This window comes from Aricia agestis, chromosome 3 (genome assembly GCF_905147365.1).
Source record: "Aricia agestis chromosome 3, ilAriAges1.1, whole genome shotgun sequence".
Lineage (NCBI taxonomy): Eukaryota > Metazoa > Arthropoda > Insecta > Lepidoptera > Lycaenidae > Aricia > Aricia agestis.
In genome coordinates, this window is record NC_056408.1 from 8,404,292 (window position 1) to 8,427,866 (window position 23,575).

General features: G+C 34.4%; 1 protein-coding gene across 8 annotated transcripts in view; it reads left to right on the plus strand.

The window, feature by feature from the left end:
• Positions 1–23,575, plus strand: part of LOC121740516 — an 89,427-nt gene that overhangs the window by 18,976 nt on the left and 46,876 nt on the right. The gene's annotated exons all lie outside the window — the stretch shown is intronic.

Genomic DNA, 23,575 nt, shown 5'->3' on the forward strand with positions numbered 1-23,575 from the left:
CTTGGATTTGCATAGTTAATGAATCTGAAAGTAAAATGAGTGTACCTTTCCTTGGGCAGTCGACCTTCTCACGAATTAAAAAAATAGACAATTTCAACAAAGCTTATTTAGGCAATGATATTACATTATTATTTAGGACAATGTGATTTCAATCACTGCTTGGTCTTTTAATTTCCCAGTAGAATACACGTAATAGTTAGTAGATTATGATCGATGATTACGACACTTTCTCCTTGATTACAATGTTCGTGGTTTGAATATTCATGCAATGTTTTTATTACAAGGTTAGATATCTGTATAGTTTTTCCTATTGGCTTGCCCGCAGATCTATAAGCCATCCCAGCTAGGAAGCCTTATCTTCTTGCATTTCTTCAGACAAAGTTCGTTTGGCCTTTTTGCCTAGATATAAATTAAAATTCAAAAGACGCATACCTACTACAGTTTTTTGCGATTACACAAGATTCGTTCTTCAATAGTCTACAATAGGTGCACAATGAGATATATCATACCATTCATTGTGTTGTGTCAGTGTATGTAGATCTATTGCTAAATCACAAAGTTCAAGGTTTCAAGGCATAAATAGTTTAATAAATGTTAGGATACTTTTATGATAGATACACTTATAAGTTATTATAGAAATAACAGCTGATGAAACCCATAGTCACAACAATTCAATACAGGATGCGTACCATATTTCGTGATAGATAGATTTCTATGTTCTTTTAGAATCAGATACTTATTTAAATATACATACTTGGATAATTGGATACATATTGGATGGATACATACATATGCAATTATCCATGCCAAGTTGGATCATTTGAGTGGTTTGACAGACGCAATTCATAAAGGTACAATTCAACCAGCTGGCCGCCGAACTTCGTTACGAAGAGGGCACTAAATGATGATGATGATGATAGACATAAGCTTTATCCACACTGTGCCTTTATCTGTTCGTCAAGGGCATGCGTTATGGCGCAGTCAACAGCGAACGTGAGGCATGCCCGCTACGCATGCCCTCTGACTGTATCCAAAACTTTCGCTTTGTTAATAAAAATGACAGTTGGCGTTGCGTTCGTTGACGCATTCAATTATTGAATGCGCCAAAATGAAAGTTGAATGAAAGAAGATGACGAAAATTGAAGACGAAAGCGCATAGTGTGGACATAGCTATTCACATGTACACACTTTCGCATTCACGATATTGCTTTAGAATTATTTGATATGGTTTCAATCAAAGTCCTAAAATACGTGTGACATCCGCCCACTTGAGTCGTAGTTTCATCAGCTCCAACGATTCAGTACAGTGTTTTAAATTGCGATGACTTGTCGGTTCGCTTATTGAGTCTAATTGAGGCTGGCGAGGTCGCGGTTTTATCATCCTCATGCAATACAACACTGGCCGAGAATATACTGAAAGATACAGCAGATTCATCCAAAATATAGCTACTCTATGGTACGGGAGCCCTAAAACATTTTTTTATTACTATCATGCTAATTTTTTGTAAGTAGCTTTATTTTGATAAGACGAACAACATTTTTATTTGCGAAAAATCTCGATAGTAGCTAACTGAGATAGAAAGGATTTCATACTTTGAAATGATGTTGCTAAAATATGGACTGTTTTGTTTGTAGGACAATGTAACTCTTAAATTATATGACTATTAATCTATCAATACACAAAAAGTCAGCTCGTTAGGGTTCCGTTATAGGGTTCTGTAATCAACAAAACTTGGTTGACTACTGAACCCTATAACGGAACCCTAACGAGCAGTTTTTTTGTATATTGATAGGTTAATAGTTATATAATTTAAGAGTAACATTGTCCTACAAATAGAATAATCCTTATTTTAGGACCATCAAGTCAAAGTATGAAATCCTTTCTATCTCTGTTAGCTACCACTTTCAAGATTTTTCGCAGATAAAAATGTTGTTCGACTTATCAAAATGAAGCTACTGACAAAAAATTAGCTTGATAGTAATAAAAAAAATTGTTATAGTATCCTCCTAAAAAATTGTCATAGTAATCCTGTACTATCATCTGTAGTAAATTATCTAGGAAACGTTACGCACTTCTTGCGTGAAGAAGTAGCAAACACACACGCAAAATGTCGCCTGTATAATACACCAGAATCTAGATGCTAAAACTCGTTAATCGTGTGTGATCCGTACATTTTTCCGGGATAAAAAGTATCCTATGTCCTTTCCCGGGACACAAAGCATCTCTATACCAAACAGCAAAATCAGTTCAGCGGTTTGGGCGTGAAGAGGTAACAGACAGATAGACACACTTTCGCATTTATAATATTAGTATTAGGGAGTGTTTCACCACTTTCTGATAAGTGCCGGATAGGCTATCCACAGCACAGCCGAGCGAGCGCAGCGAGCGTGCTGCGGCAGCAGCCGGCGACCGTCGTCAAATCAAAGGGGGGCTTGGGGGGCGCAGCCCCCCGCCAAAACAAAAAAAAAACACAATCCAGAAAGTCCAAAAGTAGGTTAGGTTAGAACTGTGACTGTGCTGCGGCAGCAGCCGGCGACCGTCACAAAACACGCCTCAGAATTTTGAATAATCTTTCAATAAAATACAAAAAGTTTTCCTATTCTCCCATATTACATATTAAGCTAATGATCGCCCTAGTTAATTTGTCATTAAACCAGTTGGCTAAGCGTCGTCTAGCTGTAGTGTTGAACGTTGTAGTCAACATGTCGGCTAAACGACGTATAGCCGTGTGATTGAATGGCGTTGTTCAGTTTGATTGTACGGCTATTTAGACCAGTCGGCTGCGACATATACAGGGTGTAACAAAAATAAGTGATAATACTTTAGGGTGTGTACGTGTTCCTTGTAGAGAGCTCACTGTGAAAGTAGCAGCGCTAAAAGACGAATTTTTTTTTTCACTTTTGTATGCGGAAACTCGTGACGCTCGGGCCCTTGCCCATACAAAAGTGAAAAAAAAAATTCGTCTTTCAGCGCTGCTACTTTCACAGTGTACTCTCTACAATGAATACGTACACACCCTAAAGTATTATCAATTATTTTTGTTACACACTGTATATTATATTCTACAATCTTCTCTATTAGGAAGGAAGTCAGTATGAGAAACTATCTTGGGCTAGTGATTTTAGTAGACGAACCAGAGCCTCCCAGTACCAAATCACGACTCCACGCCACAGGACTGCAGCATTCCGTGGATCGTTTAAGTATGCTGCCTCCCGCTGCTGGAACAACCTTCCACCTCCTTTTAGGACGCTGAAATCAAAAAATTCGTTCAGTCGTCACTATAAGATGTACCTGCTTAAGACTCAAAAAGAAGTTATACATACCTGAGGTTTATGCACCACGTTCTGCAAGTAAGGTTATCCAGCGGCGGGACGATCTTCCCTGTTCCTTGTGCGTGATATGTGATTATGTTTGTCCAGTACCCACCTATTACTATCTCAACTCTTTCATTTTTATTTTTGTATTGTAAATAATTAATACATAAGACTGATTAGCATCTAAACAATAATTGTAAGCCACGTCACAAACGCTAAAACAATCCATGTGTTTTTATTTTATTTTATTTTTTTTTTTTATTATATCCATAGATTATAGAGTATAGACCCCTGCAGCTGTCAAACATTTTTCTTTTTTTTTGTTTAAAGGTACATAGGCAACAACCTTTACTATAAATTATAATATTACACCTATTCGTTTTAGAGATATATAGTATTAGTTTTTTTTTTTTTTTTTTTTCTCTTTTTTTTTGCATATTGTTATATTATTGGTATACTTAGTCATAAGTGTTGTTTACCCTGTCTATTATGTGGTGGAGTCACTCTTTGGCCCTTGCAGAATACCAGTGCAGCGGGCTTGCTTGCTGCGTATAGCTGAGCTGGGGCCAATTTTGACATCACATAATATATACAAATGTAGCTTAGGGCTTTTCTCTTTATTATTATTTTTTCTTCTGTTTTGTGTATGTTGTGTGTTGACAAAATAAATGTATTCTTATTCTTATTCTTATTCTTATTCCCAATTGAGCGTAGCAAACTACATTGAAAACAATAACTTTTTCGGTAATTTCTATTTCTTTATGATCTTTTTTTGGGTATTTGGTGGATATTGCATTATATTTTTGGACAAGAATTAGTAAAATCGTGTAGTCTTTCGTAAAAAGTTATTATTTTAAGTTACTCAATACATTTAATTGATCGTGTTGCATACGGCTTCACGCAAATAGTGTTACAATAATTATATTTTCCTGTTCTTGATTGTAGCCTCGGTTTTGTCCATTATGTGAACCACAAAGCAGGTCCATTACGCTGGTTTGTGGTTCAATTCAGTTTTTTTTGGGTATTTTTCTATCAGAAACATTTTGGAAAAACTGCCCATGAGTGAGTTTTTTGTGATTTGTGTGTCGTTAAAAGAAGTTAATGGATAAATGGGTAGAACAACCACGTTTTGTGGAACTAGAATGTTTTAATAATAATAAATAATTTAAGACTAACAATACTAGTTTTCTCATTAGACTAATGGTTACATTGTAAGTGGAAAATTATGTAAATGCAAATTGTTTCAATTGGTTTGTGACAAGCTGCCCAGACTGTATGATTCACCACAGCCATACAACGGAGTTTATATTCCAAATTATAAACTTCCTGGGCTTGACCTAAATCTGCACAGTACTCCTGCAACTTACAACGGACTCCTAGTTTTTTAACCGACTTCCAAAAAAGAGGACGTTTCTCAATTCGACTTCAAATTCCATATTCAATCTTTAGATTTTTAACCCTCTTGTCCTTAGGTTTTTGAGGTTAGAAATGAGGTGTAGAAATTGCCTTAACGCAAAACAACAGTCTGCTTGGTACAATAATTACTGCACGTTCATAATAACAGTAAAACAGGTACATAATAATTTGTAATACGTACTATTATTATGTTATTATACTATTTACTTAAGTATTCAGCTATTAACTGCTAAATTTGAAACAAAACAAGAACACCTATAATAAATAGAAATAATATTATTATAATGTAACATACTCTGTGGCCTGTTTCCTACAAAATGAATGGACATTCTACATCTGAACATTGATAGTACGTTCGGTCAGTTGTTCTGTTCTATTGTTGCAAACTAGGTAGCCGGTTCGAACTTATGGAGTTTCATTGTTGAACAATACAATAGTGTAAAACAATTGTAACAAAAGTTTGCAGATTGTGTCACATATGAATTATGAGGTCAGAGTTCATACGTACTAGACATAATTATTAAATATTAATAGTGAAAATTACAATATTTAAGACCTACAAGGCGATTTTGGTACGTGGTCGAAATCAGAACTTTAAATGCTGCATGTTGTGTTAAAATTTCTTCAATTTATTGAATTTTCACATGAGCAGCAGTTTTATGTATAGGTACGTCTATTTTGCATGTGGCGGAAATAAAAAGCCATTTTGAGTGAAATCTACTTAGGGGGCGTCCACAAATTACGTGAGGTGTTTAAGGGGGGGAGGGGGTCGAGTCTAATCTTACGTTGGGGAGAGGGTGGGTCTCGGCAAATCTCACGTAATTTTTTTCTCATTGTTACAAAAAAAATATACTGTTTTGGTCCATTTCATTCAGATTGTACGTATGCTTGAGATTTAATCGTAGGATTTAACCTTGGAAAGAAAACAATTTCATTCATACTTCGACGTTACATCTACTGACTGCCAAACAATCCAACGCGTTTACGTAAGAAACCCACATTTTGAAAAATTTCACGTGAGATTGGGGGGGTTGGCGGAGGGGGTTGAATAAAATCTCACAAAATCTCACCAGGGGGGAGGGGTCAGAAAATTTCAAAAAAACACCTCAAGTGATTTGTGGACGCCCCCCTTAGCATTCATCAGACCATGAGCAATGCCACCACCGAGTCTGGTCTGTAACTAAATAATTTACGTTCACTTTACAGTTCTGAAACACAAGTAACTATAAAATGCTAAGTTACGGCATAATAATTCAATTTTGAAAATTTACTCAGTGGGCATTTTCAAAAAAACGTGTACCCTTGCAAAAATATGTCTATATTTTTTAAGGTCATTTATTTACCTTTATTTGAATGTCATATACAAGGAAAAATATTGAACTAATGGAATAAGTAAAAAAGAACGCTGAAAACGTTATATTATTCTGATATTATTGAAACAAAATCGAATTTTCGACGAAACAGATTCCGTTGTGCGACTAAATGTAAAATATAATTTAATACAAAAAAATACAGCAATAAATGGATTTCTTCGTTAATTTAATCTAATGAAATGCATATTTAATTGTTTATTAAAAAAAAATTTGATAATTTCAAGGATCAACAAGAGTAGCAATTATTTTTAATCCATAGTGTGACTATGTGACCTATCCACTAGGTTATTTTTCATTTTTTTACATGAGTAAGTAATATTTAATATATATAAAGAAGTTTTTATAACACAAAAACCTTTTCTTTAAACATTTTTATTGTTGCACTACTTATAAAAGTAAAAAATTCTTTGATTTCATAGATTTAACTTCATTAATTAGAGGGACGAACATCTCATAATCATAAAGATGTGTTCACATGTCTACGAATTCCTAAGTTATTAATGACATCGGATTATATGCACGATCAAAGTGCCGAAATATCCATGCAAATATGCACGAAAAATGGTCGAAATATGCACAAAATATGCACAATCAAAAGTCACTTAATATTAAAATTTATTATTTTTTTGAAGACTTTTCCGGTAGTGACATTAATAAAAGCGCCAATTTTTATAATTTCATAAAATCCAGGATTTTTAATTTCTTGAAATAAAGACTTTTTATTTATTTGTTATACGCCAATAATAATTTTCTACCAACATTTTCCGATTGCAATCTTAATGCCCATGGAAGTTAAACTACCGAAATATGCACTATCGCCTAAAAAGTGACATTATATGCATTTGCATATGCAAGTATGCAAATGCATATAATCTGATGTCTAGTTATTATAAATCTGCAAATATCAACGACACAAAATGATTTTCAATTTTACTGATAGAAAAGTAGTGGAAATAAAATCAAAATTATTAAAAAAAAAAAAAACTTTTAGGTACTAAATGGTATATTTGTTATTGTTAAGTAAAGTCGACGCCTTTATAATTTAGCTGTAGCGATATCGATTTTTCTCAGCAATGACTAAAGCTAAAAAATTAAAGTTCATTGTCAGTATTTAATCAATCAATCAAAAGTAACTTAATATTAAAATTTATTATTATTTTTAAGACTTTTCCGGTAGTGACATTAATAAAAGCGCCAATTTTTATAATTTCATAAAATCAAAATTTTTAATTTCTTGAAATAAAGCCTTTTTAGTTTTTATTTATTTATTATACGCCAATAATAATTGTCTACCAACATTTTCCGATTGCCATCTTAATGCCCATAGAAGTTAAACTACCGAAATATGCAAAATTGCCAAAATATGCACTATCGCCTAAAAAGTGACATTATAATATGCATTTGCATATGCAAGTATGCAATGCATATAATCCGATGTCTAGATGCAAAGAAAACTAGCAATCTAAAACATATCCAAAACGGTTTTTTACTTTAACGCGGCGTCACCTTAACACATAAGTAATAAAAAATATATTTGTACGTTAATCGTACCAGTTTAAAAATCACCAATTTTCTTAATAAAATCTGTGAATAAAAAAATAATTTATTTAAAATGTGAACTAAGCCTTATGCTTTCCGCCTGTTGTGACTTGTCCGTTCCATTATATGTGACCATACGAAAAGTCACAAGTCGGAAGTCACGTAATATTACTTTCTTTTACTTTTAAAGTATTTGTAAATAACCGATAATAGTTATCACAATTTCATTTTTTTTACTAAATACTAAGCTAATTTTGCAACGTGTCAACAGTAAAAACAGTTGGAGAAAGTATAATAATGCTTACAAAATATGGTCACTTATCTGAACAAATAAACCGTTCCTGAAGAACCATCCAACCTGCGTCCGCGTCTTGTAGCAGATTTTTAACTACTAAATTCAAATTGAAGTTTCTCGATGTACAATGAAATATAGTGCTATCATTTAGTGCCGAAAATATTTTTGTAGTATGTTTATAAAACTAAAAAAAACGGTCACTAAACCGAACATTCCGGCCGGGTTGTTTTTTCATGATTATAATTTTAATTAATTTGTAGTTAAATTATGTTAGATTTTTCAATAACAAGAAATAACAATTGATACATTAAGTAAATTTAGGAATCTAACATATGTTTTTTAAGTAACTTACTTTAAGAAAAAAAATAGTTATTAAAGATTTTGTTACAACTTCTGGGAAGGGGACAGGTGAATTTAATAGGTTTCGGTACTTAAAAACCCTTATAAATCTCATACTAAATAAAATTTTATACAAACGTGAATGTATTTTAATAAAAGAAAACTTGTTTTTGCTCCTACATTAAAATTACAAAATGTTAGTATGTAATTTTTTACAAATAATCTGTAGCGAAGTCAAGGGACAAGGTAAAAACCAGGGGTACACATTTTTTTGAAAATGCCCCAGTACGATACTGTAGGCCTACAACGAAACTGGCCTTGTAGCATGAAACTGTTTTGAGACTCAAATAATTGGACGAAAATGCTGCGTCCTACTCTAACAAACGTGAAATGACGTTGTTAGAGCAGGACGCAGCATTCTCGTCCGATTGTTTGAGTCTCAAAACAGTTTCGTAGTAGGCCTACAGTTTTGAGACTCAAACAATCGGACGAGAATGCCGCGTCCTGCTCTAACAACGTCATTTCACGTTTGTTAGAGTAGGAGGCGGCATTCTCGTCCGATTATTTGAGTATTAAAACAGTTTCATGGTACAAGCCCAGACTATTGACTACACGTGATTAAAATTGTACGTATGTCGTAATTTGAATACGAAATGTATTTTTTTATTACCTCTATGCAAAAACTATATACCTAACTGACCGCATGACTATAATATAGAGGTAGTATCTCTTACTCTATAATTATTATTGTTAAACTATTATATTATATTTAAATGTTCTAACTTCTAACTAGACAACTGACAAGAGTAATTATTATTATGCTCTCAATTTTCTATTTTCCAGGAAATGTACTAACTAGTTTGTAGAGAGCGCTGCTTGCGCCAGCTACACAATCCGACCAAAATCCGACATGTACCGTAGCATACGTCATATCAGAATGTTGACACCGACTAGGGAATGCAATCCCGCCAGATAATTTTTAATCCCGGTATTTGCGGGACTGAACCATCACAATCCCGCGGGATCCCGCAGAGTGGACTTAAACTTTCAAAATAAATGGTTATAATGACTTTACTTGATAGACCCCGTTTTATTCTTAGAATTCAAATGAAACTAACTTTGACGGACACTTTTTTTACAAGGGTTTTAAATACTTCAGATGTAAAAAAAAGTAATCATTCTTTTGAAAAGGCTACGTAATAATAATAATAGTTAAAATAAACTAAAAAAAAACACGCCTATTTATTTTCATGTTTTATTTTAAAAAAATCGAAATATAGAGAAAATTGTGCTAAAAGATTCCATGACATACATACAGCCCAAGCTTATAAAAGTTACACGTATTAATTTTGTCGCCTCCCAAACGACTCCTGATATTCGACACAAAGTAGCCAGCAGCTGAAAAAGTTCGCTTAGCTTCCAAGCTGGTTGGTACAATTATTATCATTTAAAGTGAAATATAGGTGAATTGACTGTAAATTGTTTAGTGTGCTGCCTGTAGCCAGTTCTCGCATCCCCTCGCGCAGAGTTACACGTATGAATCACGCTTCTTTGTAATCCCGCAAGTCCTTCAAGGATTAGTCCCGCAAAATACATGCGGGATCCCGGTATTTCGGGATCCCGGTATCCCGGTATTGCATTCCCTAACACCGACCAATTTCCGACATGTAGCACACCGCACACGTCATAATATCAGAATATTGACAGAAACGTAGAACAAACTTTTTAGTTACTGTCTATGCTGGTGGTTCCTCTTCCTTGAAAACATTGCGGTATATATCCTATTCATTAGTGTTTGTTATTACCCAAAATTTATGTCACGGTAAACTTTTATTAACTCTGAGTCATACTGCCTACAGTCGTGACTCGTGTCCCTCACACCCCGTAGGGATTACGCTATCTCCAATCCACCCTTACGATGTTGATTTTGGGTTCAAGTGACAATCTTAAAGAATCCTCGTAGGGCACGAATCGCTTTTTTTAAAAACGTAACAGATGAAACTATTCGTGTACAGTCAAGTCCATTTTTTTCATTTTGTGACTTTTTTGTAGATTTTTAGATTAGAAAAGTGAGCTCTGCCGAGTAGGTACTGTCGTGTGGACATTTCATAAACTAATATTTTATATAACAATAACATTTTATTGGTACCAAGAATCAAAACCTTTAATTTCATTCTGGGTACCGATAAACCTCTTTATCTTTACGTAAAAACATTAGAACGTGAAATATCAAAATGCAAATGGGTATATCGGCGCATATTAACAGCCCTATTGTCTTGAACTTATGTAAGAAGCAAGTGTAGGAAGTCTTTTGACATTTACACTTTCACAAAGTATTTTTACACATACAATATGAGTGTGGAGTTTCTTGTCTAGTTTCCTGTTTGTGGCAGACATGTCCTCGCCTAGATATGTATCTAAATGTTTATTAATTATTAGATTTAGTCGTAGTCATGAGTTGTTTTGTAAGCTTTTCAACTCCCCTTTTTAAGCTTACGTTAAAGTTTAAGTTAGTATTAGCACTTTAAGCTCTAAACGTGTCAAAAATGAATGTTTTTGATCCATTTAGATTTTAGAGCTTAAAAGTATATTTTTTTGATTTAACTTTTGATTAATTAAGTATATTATTTTTATATCTATTACGGGTGCTAATCAATATAAAAGACATTCGTGTAAAGTTTTCTCTATATTTTTTTTTTATGAAATAAGGGGGCAAACGAGCAAACGGGTCACCCGATGGAAAGCAACTTCCGTCGCCCATGGACACCCGCAGCATCAGAAGAGCTGCATGTGCGTTGCCGGCCTTTTAAGAGTGAATAGGGTAATAGGGGAGGATAGGGAAGGGAAGGGAATAGGGGAGGGTAGGAAAGGGAATAGGGTAGGGGATTGGGCCTCCGGTAAACTCACTCACTCGGCGAAACACAGCGCAAGCGCTGTTTCACGCCGGTTTTCTGTGAGAACGTGGTATTTATCCGGTCGAGCCGGCCCATTTGTGCCGAAGCATGGCTCTCCCACGTATAGATGCAAACATGGCAATTACATAAGCAATAGGTAATAGTTACATAACCTTACGTGGTTACTAACGTATTATGTGTATTAACAAAAGCAAGAGGCAAGGGTCAATATAAGGCTAACATGAAATGCTACTGGTACCATATATGGCCGGTACCAAACTCGCCTCGACAAGGTGTTTTAGGGACCAGCTGAAATGTATTCCTTGCATCTGTCTTCCAATTATTTTTATTTTTTACGCTAAGTATCGATATACGTAATTAAATTGTATTGGTTAAGGTGTAAAATTGTTTGTTTGTAGACAGAATGGAAAAAAATATTAATCTAATTAATATCTACATCAGACTAGATTAAGTTTTGTTGATGTTTTAAGCAGACCTAAATTATTAATTTAAAGTATAAATTAACTATCATTAGTTTTACTACAGGTTTTCATTTTAGCCAATATGGACACTTGGACAGGGCCTATTGTGATTTGTGACAAAAAGTCTTATGCTGCTAGGGTTGCCAGGCGTCCGGATAAAGCAGGACACAGTCAGGCTTTTTGATTGCTTGTACGGCCAAAATTAAGAGGAGTCTTTTGTAGAGCTTTGAATCGATAATTTTATATGAAAATCTACTATTTTTAGAAGGTTTTACACCTAATAAAATGTAAAATTGTATTTAAAATTGTTTTTAATAAAACAGAAAATTACGAACGTATTCCTACATTAAGAGTTCAGATTCTAAGTACTCGATAGCAGGACTTTTTTGTACAAATGTCCGGCCAAGCTGGCTCCTTTGTCCGGCTTTTTGGCTAAGTGACCTGGCAACCCTATGTGCTGCCATGCTACTAGACAAAATATAAATCCTAACTTGCGTCTAGAATGCCCTTGATGATTGATCAGCGTCATTTCTATTTGCTTAAGACGGCTCTGCAGTGATGACAATCATGGTGATCCATCATGGCCCGAATAAAACATTACGCTATTTTAAGTGTCTAAAAATAAGCCAATTAAACTGCGCAGAGCTATTTCTTGTAAACATTGTCTTAATTGGCCATATTGTCCGGTAAAATGCGGTTAATTGTGACAAACAATATTTTCTCACGGATTACTCTGTATTTTTAAAATGAAAGTATTTCTCAGGTAGGGCCCTACCCTGTTTGAGATTTTGAGTGTGATATATAGCGGTGATATAGCGGGACTGACATTAAATTCATGATGAGATTTTAATCCCCTTAATGTCAAGTGTTCATTACACATGCGTGTTGCTACAGTTTTTTGTTCATATTGTGATGAGTGATGACTAACCGCGTTACCATACAGTGGCGAGTATTTTTAGAATGTGTACTTCGTTACTATAATATTATGTTGGCACAAAGGGCTTGTATACAATTTAAAAGAACAAGAGATAATATATTTTAAGCCGTTTCGATTTTCAGACAGTTGTGTAAATAATTTTTTCAAAAGATAAGCCGTAAAGTATGAACAATTTAACTAGCATTGTGTATACTGTATAGTGGTTGGCATAATAATACTATTTATGAAAACGACAAGCTTTTGGCACTATTCCTTGTAAAACCACAGTAAAGCCTTTGAATTATTTGGCTATCGTGCGTGATCTCCCCGCGTTTTCCCTTCTATGAATCATCGTGTTTATTCTCGGAAAAACTAGTGTGCGAGCGAGATGGAGCCACAAGGGAGGGTCACCCTCACACCATCAATCTAGAAAGTTTATTACACAGTTTTCTTCTACTATATAGATGAGTGTTTTCAAAGCAATTGACCGTGGTCAGAACCGATTAAGGTGCTGTGAGTGTTTGGTTTTGGGTTTTCAAGAGGCACTGTATAATATATTATTCTATCTTTGATATACATAAATACGTGAGCAAAATACTTTGGACCCCTTTTGACGAAAAATGCGGAAACGTAGGTGCATGAAATTTCGCACAATTACAGTTTGTATGGAGCAGTGCATCAAGCCAATATTGTTTTAAAATTATGCTTTTATCATACCTTATTTTAATAAATAAAACATTAAACACACTACAATGCGCACACTACGATATTTTGAATGAAAAGCCAATACACACGAAATAAACTCTTTTATGGATTGAGTCTGTTGTTAAATAAAAAAAAAATGGATTGTTGTCACATTTTATTTAATCTGAAATAGACAAATAGTCAATACTTTAAACGCGGAGCCAAATTAAGAAGAGGAAAGTCAATATTTTGGATTATAATAGAATATTAATAGCATTGATTATTTTTCCGACCCAAATATCGACCAATAGAATTGCACCATTCGACGTCACGTGGTACAACCTACATGGTATTATACTGATAATTTTTTGAAAATTTTCTCTGGTAGTTGCTATATATAAAAAACAAATTCTAATTCTATTGGCCGACATTTGGGACGGAAAAATAATCCCCCGAATACCACACGAGCTTCAAAATTATCTGGCATTTCCCGAATATATAAATACCCGATAATTTTGAAGCTCTTGTGGTATTATAAGTGAAACTTATTATAATTAAAAAGGTCGAATTTCGACCATTGGGCGATGGGATGACTGGTGCCAGCCTGGATGAAAGTTGACCCTTGGTTTATTGTCATTTCTCTCGTTGTATTCGTGCTATAATATAATAAATAAGAAAGTGTGTCCGTCTGTCACTTGAACCGATTTAGATAAAATTAGGTGTCGAGATACTTTGAGAGACGGAAAAGGACAAGAGTTGCGGACGACATCTAGTTATGAATAACGATTCCATGAATACGCTTCAGTAGGCCAGTGTTTTATCCACGTCAAACCTGTCAAGATTGTCGCTAGGAAGTTGTGGACGTCGAGGAAATTCGTTTTATTTGTACCTATGAGTTTCTGCACATTGTATTTGAACAATACTGTCGTTGTAATACTTTTCTAACACAGATACGAGTTAGATTGTGTCCGACTTGATTATGCTTATGCATACCACTTGATCATTTTCGACGTATAACACCTTTTATCTTTCTTGTTCTCTTGATCTGTAGAGATATCAAAGTAGTGTCACATGCTATCTCTGTTCCACATATGCAGGATTAACATAATCAACAAAATAATAACATTCTTAAAACTAAAATAAAATATTTTCAAGTCATTTCGTAGACATTTCATAAGTGTATGGAGCAAGCCTTTTGCAGCAATATGCTACTGCAAAGTTCATTGTTTTATGTTTATTCAAGGTATCGTACATACCAAAACTGAGCTACTGATGTGTTTGCTCTTTCATTACTTTGAGCTTACATTTTTTCACACAATACACTTTCATTTTTTGTACGTGACTAAAGGTATACTGATCGTTACTGTACAACACTTCGTTGTTGTGTTTCTTTTTTCGATCACAGTTACAAGTTTTCACAATCAAATGTATTTGAAAAAAAGGCAATTTTTGGAGTGATTTTCCGAGAATCGAAATGAGTTGGGGTGAAAAGCTGCCCCTCAGTCTGCGTCGATACTGTCTCCATATTATGCCAAAGGAATATACACCTTATTTGAGTAATATAAAGGTTGATATTGGAAAGCACAAAAAATACTTTTAATGACCCCACCTAAATCCAATAACGTCTGTTAATTTATTCTACTGCGTAAGATTGGTGTAGCGAAATGTTTTTCACGAGTGGAAAAGCTAAGTTAGCAAAAATTCTGTAAATGTTAAAAAAGTACTTAATATAAGAATATCTAAAATATCCTTCTGAACTTCTGTAGAAATATAGTTCCTCAAAAAGCATCTAAACTAAAATGTGTGTAAAATGTAATTAGAGTCTGTTCCGTGGATCTTATCTTCTAGAAATAAAGTTTACATTTTCAAATTTTCAAATAGTATCGAAACTCGTAAGAACTAAAATAAAATTAAGGACTCCCGGAGTGAAGGAGTAAGTTTCGGATTGAACTTTCATTGGCTTGATGCCAACTTTTCCTTGCGATTTTACTACCGTCCGGTTCGATACTGTTACCAGAGCTGTGACTTCGCAGACGACAGGAATTAGGATGGCAATAACCTATTAACGTCACTGCGACTGCGACAATCCGTTCAAAATGTATATAATGTCCGTACAGAAATAACTCTTTTAGAAACGACATTAGAATCATTCATAGGAAACTTCGAGGTAAAACAACTATGAACCGACGGAAAATTATTGTCTTTGAAAAATGACAGTAAATATACTGTCATTTTTTACTCCGAATGGTATTTATGATATACCTTAGACCATAGGTAATACCTTATACAAGCATTATAGGTTTATGCCTAAGACTGTTTTTAACCTTTCAGATACAGACATACTGATAGACACTTTCACATTTTAAATATTAGTATAGATATGTGGATAAGAAACACTTTTTCATACAATAGGAATCCTGAGGGAGCCATATTATCATCTTATATCTTTAAACGAGCAATTCTTGTATATATATATATATATATATATATATGTCGCAGCCGACTGGTTTAAATAGCCGTTCCATCAAACAGCTAGCCCTTTGACTGAACAACGCCATTCGATCACACGTCTAGCTTTTATATTGAATATTTTAGTCGCTCAAAACGTTCAACACTACAGCTGATTCAAAAGCCGCCGTCTAATTGAAGTAGTTCAGCGCGCACCGCTGCGGCGCTAGGTGCGTTTTATTTACAATATGGCGTCAACTAGCAGGTGTTTGTTGGTGTTTGTGGTTGTTTTTCGGAAAGAAAGTAGTTAATAAAAGTTACAAGTGTTATTAAAGAGACAAAAATTGTGGAGGCACATACGAGTGAATAATAATTTCAACAAATATTCGAGGAGAAATTACGAGATTATAAAAAGGATGGACGCAGCCTCCCCCTAAAGGGGGGTTCGGGGGGCATAGCCCCCCGTCAAAACAAAAACAAACACAATCCAGAAAGTCCAAAAGTTGGTTAGGTTAGGTTAGAACTTAGACCACAACACAGAGGGAGTCGAGCGAGTGCAGCGAGCGTGCTGCGGCAGCAGCCGGCGACCGCTGTCAAATAAAAACCGGCCAAGTGCGAGTTGGACTCGCCCATAAAGGGTTCCACAGCAGCAATAAGGTTTATTTTTATGAAATTAAGAGGTTTTTGATTTATTTTCATATTTCAGTTGATTTAATGAAAGTTAAATTAAGGTTCACCATTTATGACGTATAAAAAAAACTACTGGCTAGATCTCGTTCGAACCAATTTTCGTTGGTAGTTTTTGTAGTAATGTACTTGTTGACTAAAACGTTCAACACTACAGCTACTGCTTACACGGCCAGTCTGAGATCATCTAAGTCGCAGAGACAAGAGTTGAAAAAAAAATGATTAAGTCAATATTTTTTACAAAATATAGGTAGTAGTCCTAATGTCGTTGAATAAGGTCGAATTTCGACCATTGGGCGATCTCTAGTATTTTTTAAATCTTGATGCTTGTTTTCTCATGACTGCTGATGCTACTCCTATTAATAATCTAAGTAGTTTCCCAAGCAGCAAAACAGTCGAATAAGGATTTTTTTACTCAGCCTTTAATCGTATAAGAGGCGGGTAACCGTTCATAAAACACCTATTTATCGTATAATAGCGGTTATCTCGACTATTTGGCAATATTTGCTAATGTGTGCTTTAAGGACGTCGAATAAACGTTTACAGCACTATGTTTTAGCCCTTTTACTCCACCTTTTAGCAGATGCTGAATTAATATGGCTAAAATACTCATTATTCGATCGTTTGATCTCTAACAGTCGTATAATAGCTGTAGAATAGATGATTCGCTGAATTGGGTGCTTTTATACAGCCGTTACTCAGCTATCTTTTATGTTTCTATAAAAGCTCTATAAACGCAATCGAATTGCTTATGGCAACATTGCTGCTGTTACTGCACGCTTACAGACTAACTCTTATAGTAGAATTAAAAACGTTCGTATAGGAGCTGTAGTGTAATTAAGAGCTGTTATACGATATTTACGAAGCGAACCCTAAATCCTGTTATCATGGCGACACCTTGTGCTATAAATGTGGTGACCAGCACTCTTACTCGACTTTTAATGGAATAAGTTAGCTGTAACTGCAACTAGATTATCAATGTGGACAATGGCAGTAAAAAAATATATTTTAAGTAAATTTAATTATATTAATTAGTCTTCAAATTTAAGAAAATAGGCAGCGCATGAATGTTTATGTAAAAATGCCTTTGGGTTTATCAATAAAGCTTGTTGCGCATGATGTTTTGGAGTAGCTACACGAACAGTAAAAATAATCACATATTGATTTCTCAAAAACTTGATAATATAAATAAGGATTGAGATGTAGTTTAATAACTATAATTTTTTTACATTAAATTTATGTAGCACACAAGCTCGCACTCTTTACAGCACTAATTTGTCGAGTAAAAGCATTCTATTCGCTGTTATAGAACTAAAAAGGAGAATAAAAGCAATTCGTCTGCTATTATAGCACACTTTATCTGTATAATAGCAAATCAATTGCGTTTATTGAACTAAATATCCTATATACGCATTTTGGTTACTCTTAAAACTCTTTTAGTGTTTTCTACCACTTTTACTCAAATTTTTTTACATTAAATTTATGTAGCACACAAGCTCGCACTCTTTACAGCACTAATTTGTCGAGTAAAAGCATTCTATTCGCTGTTATAGAACTAAAAAGGAGAATAAAAGCAATTCGTCTGCTATTATAGCACACTTTATCTGTATAATAGCAAATCAATTGCGTTTATTGAACTAAATATCCTATATACGCATTTTGATTACTCTTAAAACTCTTTTAGTGTTTTCTACCACTTTTACTCAAATCTTACAGCATCTTTTTGTTGCTTACTCAGCGCTTATTCCACTTTAATAGGACTTTAGTCTGAATAATTTGCGCCTTTTTCGCGTCGAGTAAACGTTTACAGCACTTTTACTCGACTGTTTTAAGAACTTTTATAGAACTTAAAGCGAAAACAAGAACGTGCTCTCGACCATTATAGCACGTCCATTTGCTGCTTGGGTTGGACCTCATATTCGATATAAGTAAAAAAAAACTCTTTACATGGGCAACTGTTTCCACTCTAGGGCTTGACAGTGGCGATAGAGTATCATTAAGATAATGTAACAAGTAGTGTTTTAGTCACAATGGGGGTTTTACGATTTGAGTCAAATCTCGACCTAGTTTCCAGCGAGGAATGGCGCAACGTAGCGCAAGGTTTTTAATAACTTTTCTATTGTCTAACTCTAAGCTAAGCTGACAAGTCTCAAGTGCCAGAATATCAAAGCTACTTATGCTAATAAGAAATTGCAGATAAGGTGTAATATGAGCTTCATAAATGTAAAATAGATTTTATGTTTTGTTAAAACTAGAAAGGAGTTACGGTTTGGCAAATTTTGATCTGCCAAAACTGATGTATCAGTTTTGGCTACAAGTACTTTGTACAAGTATACTTGTATCAGTTCAGAAACATTTCAGAAATAATCGGTCAAGTGCGAGTTGGACTCGCGCACGAAGGGTTCCGTAATAGAGCGAAAGTAGGGAAAAAATTGTATTTTTTGTATGGGATTAATTATTTATATTCATACGTGGGAGAGCCATGCTTCGGCACGAATGGGCCGGCTCGACCGGAGAAATACCACGTTCTCACAGAAAACGGCGTTTCTCACAGAAAACTCACTCACTTGGCGTGAAACAGCGCTTGCGCTTTTCATTTACTGCCATAACCGTGCATTGAACTAAGTTAATATTTTAACACATTGTGTAAAATTCTATCATTGAGAGATCGACCTAGCGGATATTTAAAATGTTCTATATTTATCGAGTTATTGAGAAAAAACTAATTTGGCGATGAATCCGCGTCGTTCTTTTTCACCTGGCATATGAAAGACGGGCGTGAGTGTGAAGAGAGAAGAACGATGTTTGATTTTTGGAGTTAGTCGCCCTCTTAAATATTTAGGTAATAATAAAAAAAAATGTTATGAAATAAGGGGGGAAAACGAGCAAACGGGTCACCTGATGGAAAGCAACTTCCGTCGCCCATGGACACTCGCAGCATCAGAAGAGCTGCAGGTGCGTTGCCGGCCTTTTAAGTGGGAATAGAGTAATAGGGGAGGGTAGGGATGGGATGGGAAGGGAATAGGGTAGGGGATTGGGCCTCCGGTAAACTAACTCACTCGGCGAAACACAGCGCAAGCGCTGTTTCACGCCGGTTTTCTGTGAGAACGTGGTATTTCTCCGGTCGAGCCGGCCCATTCGTGCCGAAGCATGGCTCTCCCACGTATAAAAGTCCCACGTTTTAAGTAGCACACTGTATAAGTAAGTGCAATAAGTTTTTGGGGGGTCGCATAACATAAATATTCGATTTTTTGGCCTTTTTTGCATTATGACGATACCGAAACCTAGTGTATGCGAGTCCGACTCGCACTTGGTTGATTATTTATTTGTGCATAGTGTGTATATGTATGTAACTAAAAATACTGAGGAATTTGTCGGTATATCGAGTGACGTGAAACAGATAGCGCTAAGCTCCGGATTAGCGCGAAGACGATCTCACTATGGCTTCCGAGATAAATTGCTAAACAAAATTTAATGTTTAATTCAGACGTCTGAAAGTCAAAACATTGAAGGGCAAACTATACTATCGTTGAAAGTAATCTTATTACTAACACCTTAGTCTTTCGTTTGGAAATACTGAGAATAGATTTTTTGGAGATTGGATTTTTTGGAGTACCTATGAACTCTTAAAGTGCCAATAATTGGGTACTTTCTCTGCCTGTGGAATCATGTAAGGTATTTTTTAAAAGGTATTTAAAAGACATTGGTAATGGATTTTACTAAAAAAGTTTTAACTAGAGAGCAGAGGTATAATATTAATAAAAGTGATACCAAATTAATTATATAACCATTAAGGAATTTCATACCTACCTAAAAACCTCAACCCACGCGAAAATCTTTAGTCATCACACGATCAAAAATAGAGGTATACCTACATAGGAACAGACATAATATTATTTTAACTCATGTAGTTAAATCAGAATATTATAAAGTTAGGCCAAAACCAAACAGTAATACCTTAACTTTTTTTAAATTGTAATTAAATATTATCATAGCTTCAATCGCAGTCAATGAAACAGTAAAAAATATTCAAATACGAAACGCTTCAATAGCTACAAGGCTAAGCGTAATTTTGACGAAGGTAACTAAAAAAGTTTAATTCAACGAAATACAATTTTATGCAAATTGTAGCTGCAATAGAAACCAACACAAAAATATGAGGCAATCAAAACAATAAAGCTAACTTTCAAAAAACAAAAATAATCGACCAAGTGCGAGTTGAATTCGCGCACGAAGGGTTCCGTACCGTTACAGATCAAAAATAGGCCAAATATTGTGATTTTTGTATAGGAGCCCCCCTTAACATTTTATTTTAATATACTGCCATTACTGATAGCAACTATACTGAGCAAAAAAGACCGTTTGTTGTATGGGAGCCCCTTAAATATTAATTGTATTTGTTGTTATAGCGGCAACCGAAATACACAATCTGTGAAAAATTCAGAAGTCTAGCTATAGCGGTTCTTGAGTTACAGCCTGGAAACAGACAGACGGACGGACGGACAGACGGACAGACATCCAAGTCTTAGTAATAGGATCCCGTTTATACCCTTTGGGTACGGAACCCTAAAAACGATGAAACAAAACTAACGCAATAGATCACACTAAACTTGACATGCAGCTTAGTTCCACATTTAGCACTTTTTCATTTTCTTCTGTTCTTAAAGTAACACCTTCAACAATCGATTATCACGGGCAATCAGAGGCGAAAATGCCCATCAACACTTTCGTCATCGCTTTTAGGTACTGGCCTTTTAGCCTAATCTTTATAGAATCGCCGATCAAAATGTATGGAATTGACATAAACGTTCGCCAATATGCCGTTGACGTTCGAAATTCCATACATTGATCAGTGATTCTATAAAGAAGCGATAAAGAGAAGGTCTTAGCTACAGGCTCTGGTCCCTCATTCGCTGTTGAGAATAATAACGAAACTCTAAACCGTACTTTACACGCGTGCAAATCTATTAGGTGCAAAGTTTACACCTGGCGATCTTGCCAAACGCTCTTGCCAAGGTAGAGCGGTGGGCGCCAGTCGCCAACATTGACTCTGACTCTAAATTTAGATTGTGTTTTGCTCCTCTAGCATTTTTACTAGCGAAATTAGCATGTTATTCAATTTCAAAGTCTTTATGTTTCCGGCGAGGCTAATTAAAGTGATATATTTGCGAAATTGACGCCATTATGCAAAGATGCGTTTTCAAAATTACTGGAATAGGAACGTTATCGTTAATTAATATTTTATACGGTGAAATCGAATGATGTAAGTGACAAAAAGGAGTCTAAAAATTAGAATTTACCTGTTTAAATATAAGAAAAATACTAACACTCCTAGTATGAGAAATAAAAAGTCTTAATTATTCTATTAATTGTGGTCACAAGTGAAAGATTTTTACATCTATTTCATTATTTAATCAGTAACATTTGGATACTTTTATCATCGTATTTTCCGACATATTTTTATCAAGGACAAAGGCTGGACTATCAATGAAATGTATAGTTATATTGAAAATTATAAAGCGAGGTTGATAGTAAAACCGAGATATTCATTGACCTATAAAACATGGGGTAACCTAGTTACGTTGTGCAAACAACAAGACATTGTTTGGAGTAATATAATTAGTTCACTGATGAAAATGCTTTGCTGTAAGAACTCGAGTATCATATTATTCAAAGTTATTAATTATTATTAAATTTTGTTTGTATACATGTTTGTATCTATTTGGTATCGCGATTTAGATTACTCTACCACTCTGGAGTCTGGTGTTTTAATCACAGCATGAAAACATATTAAAGATACCTAAGACTATATTATTTTAATGCTTTTCATATTAATTGTTAGATTAGTTAGATTTAAGGAATATATTTTAAAAACATAATATACAAATCTTCTTTTATTAAATATACAATTCAAAATGTCACTTTAAAACGAAGAAAATTATACTTCTCAATGACGCATTTAAAAAATAATATAAATATCAAGTAGGTAAATACTATTTAACGCTAATTTCATTAGTATAATTGCAAAATCCTTAATTCAATAATGATAGTTTTAAATATACTCCCACGGCCTTATTTGCAATGTTAATTGTTAAGGTTACTTGGGGGCATTTTTATGGCAGAAATTGCTGGTGCTTAGAGTTCATCATCATCATTCAAAAACTTTTTAAACATAATTAAATCGACATAGGAATTACCTTTACTTTAATTGAAACTCCAATGCAAAATATCTTGGAACAACCTATACTTACTTTAGCTAGAGGCCAACATAAAAAAAAAATAGTAATCTGATTTATTACTACAAATGTTATAGTTATTGTATAAGGCATAGCTTTATTCGTATGTTTACTTAACATATCACTTTCGATATAATTGATGATAATTTTAAGATAATTCACATGTTCTTACAGCAAATAAAGCGCACCAACGTATGAAAGAGACGCTCAGACCTAGTCTAATACGGGTACATGATTCACGTATGAGATCAGAAAACTTATTAATAATACTTCTAATATGGTAGACAGCTGGCAGTACTGAAATAACGCTCAAATATAGTCAAAGCTCAAATATAAAGTCAGTTCAAATTAAGTTCAGTAATTAACGAATGCACTATTATAATATTATATTCTGTGACGAATGTAAACGGAGCCCGGAGGGTTATATGCGAGCAATATAAACTTTGAACAAATATGTAACTTAAAGTTAATGGAAAACAAAACTAGAGGGAAAATATTATAATAGTAAGTTTAGGCATTTACAATAAAAATTTAGAAAAGAAAAAAAGCTTTCACAAAATCTCTATGGTAGAAGCATAGGTAGGTATGGTAAAAGCAAAAATACTAGTTTTACATGTAATAGAGAGAAATATATTACATTACAGAATGGAAAAAAAGAAACTTCCATAATCATGGATGTTTATAATATAAGTTCTAAGAACAGTATGGAACGTTTCATCAACAGAGCAATTTATCGTTCAGACAGAAGGGCATTGTTTGGAATTTGGATATCCTTGAATCACTTGAAGTGATTATCGATAGTGAAGGGTTTTCGGCCAAATTCGGTATATCTTAATTAAGTTCTCAAAAATTCACAATCGTTTAATTAAGCAATTAAAATAAACTCGAATTCGAATTCGTGTGACAACTACACGTCCTACAAGCCCACATCACAGTTGAAAAGTCGATAAA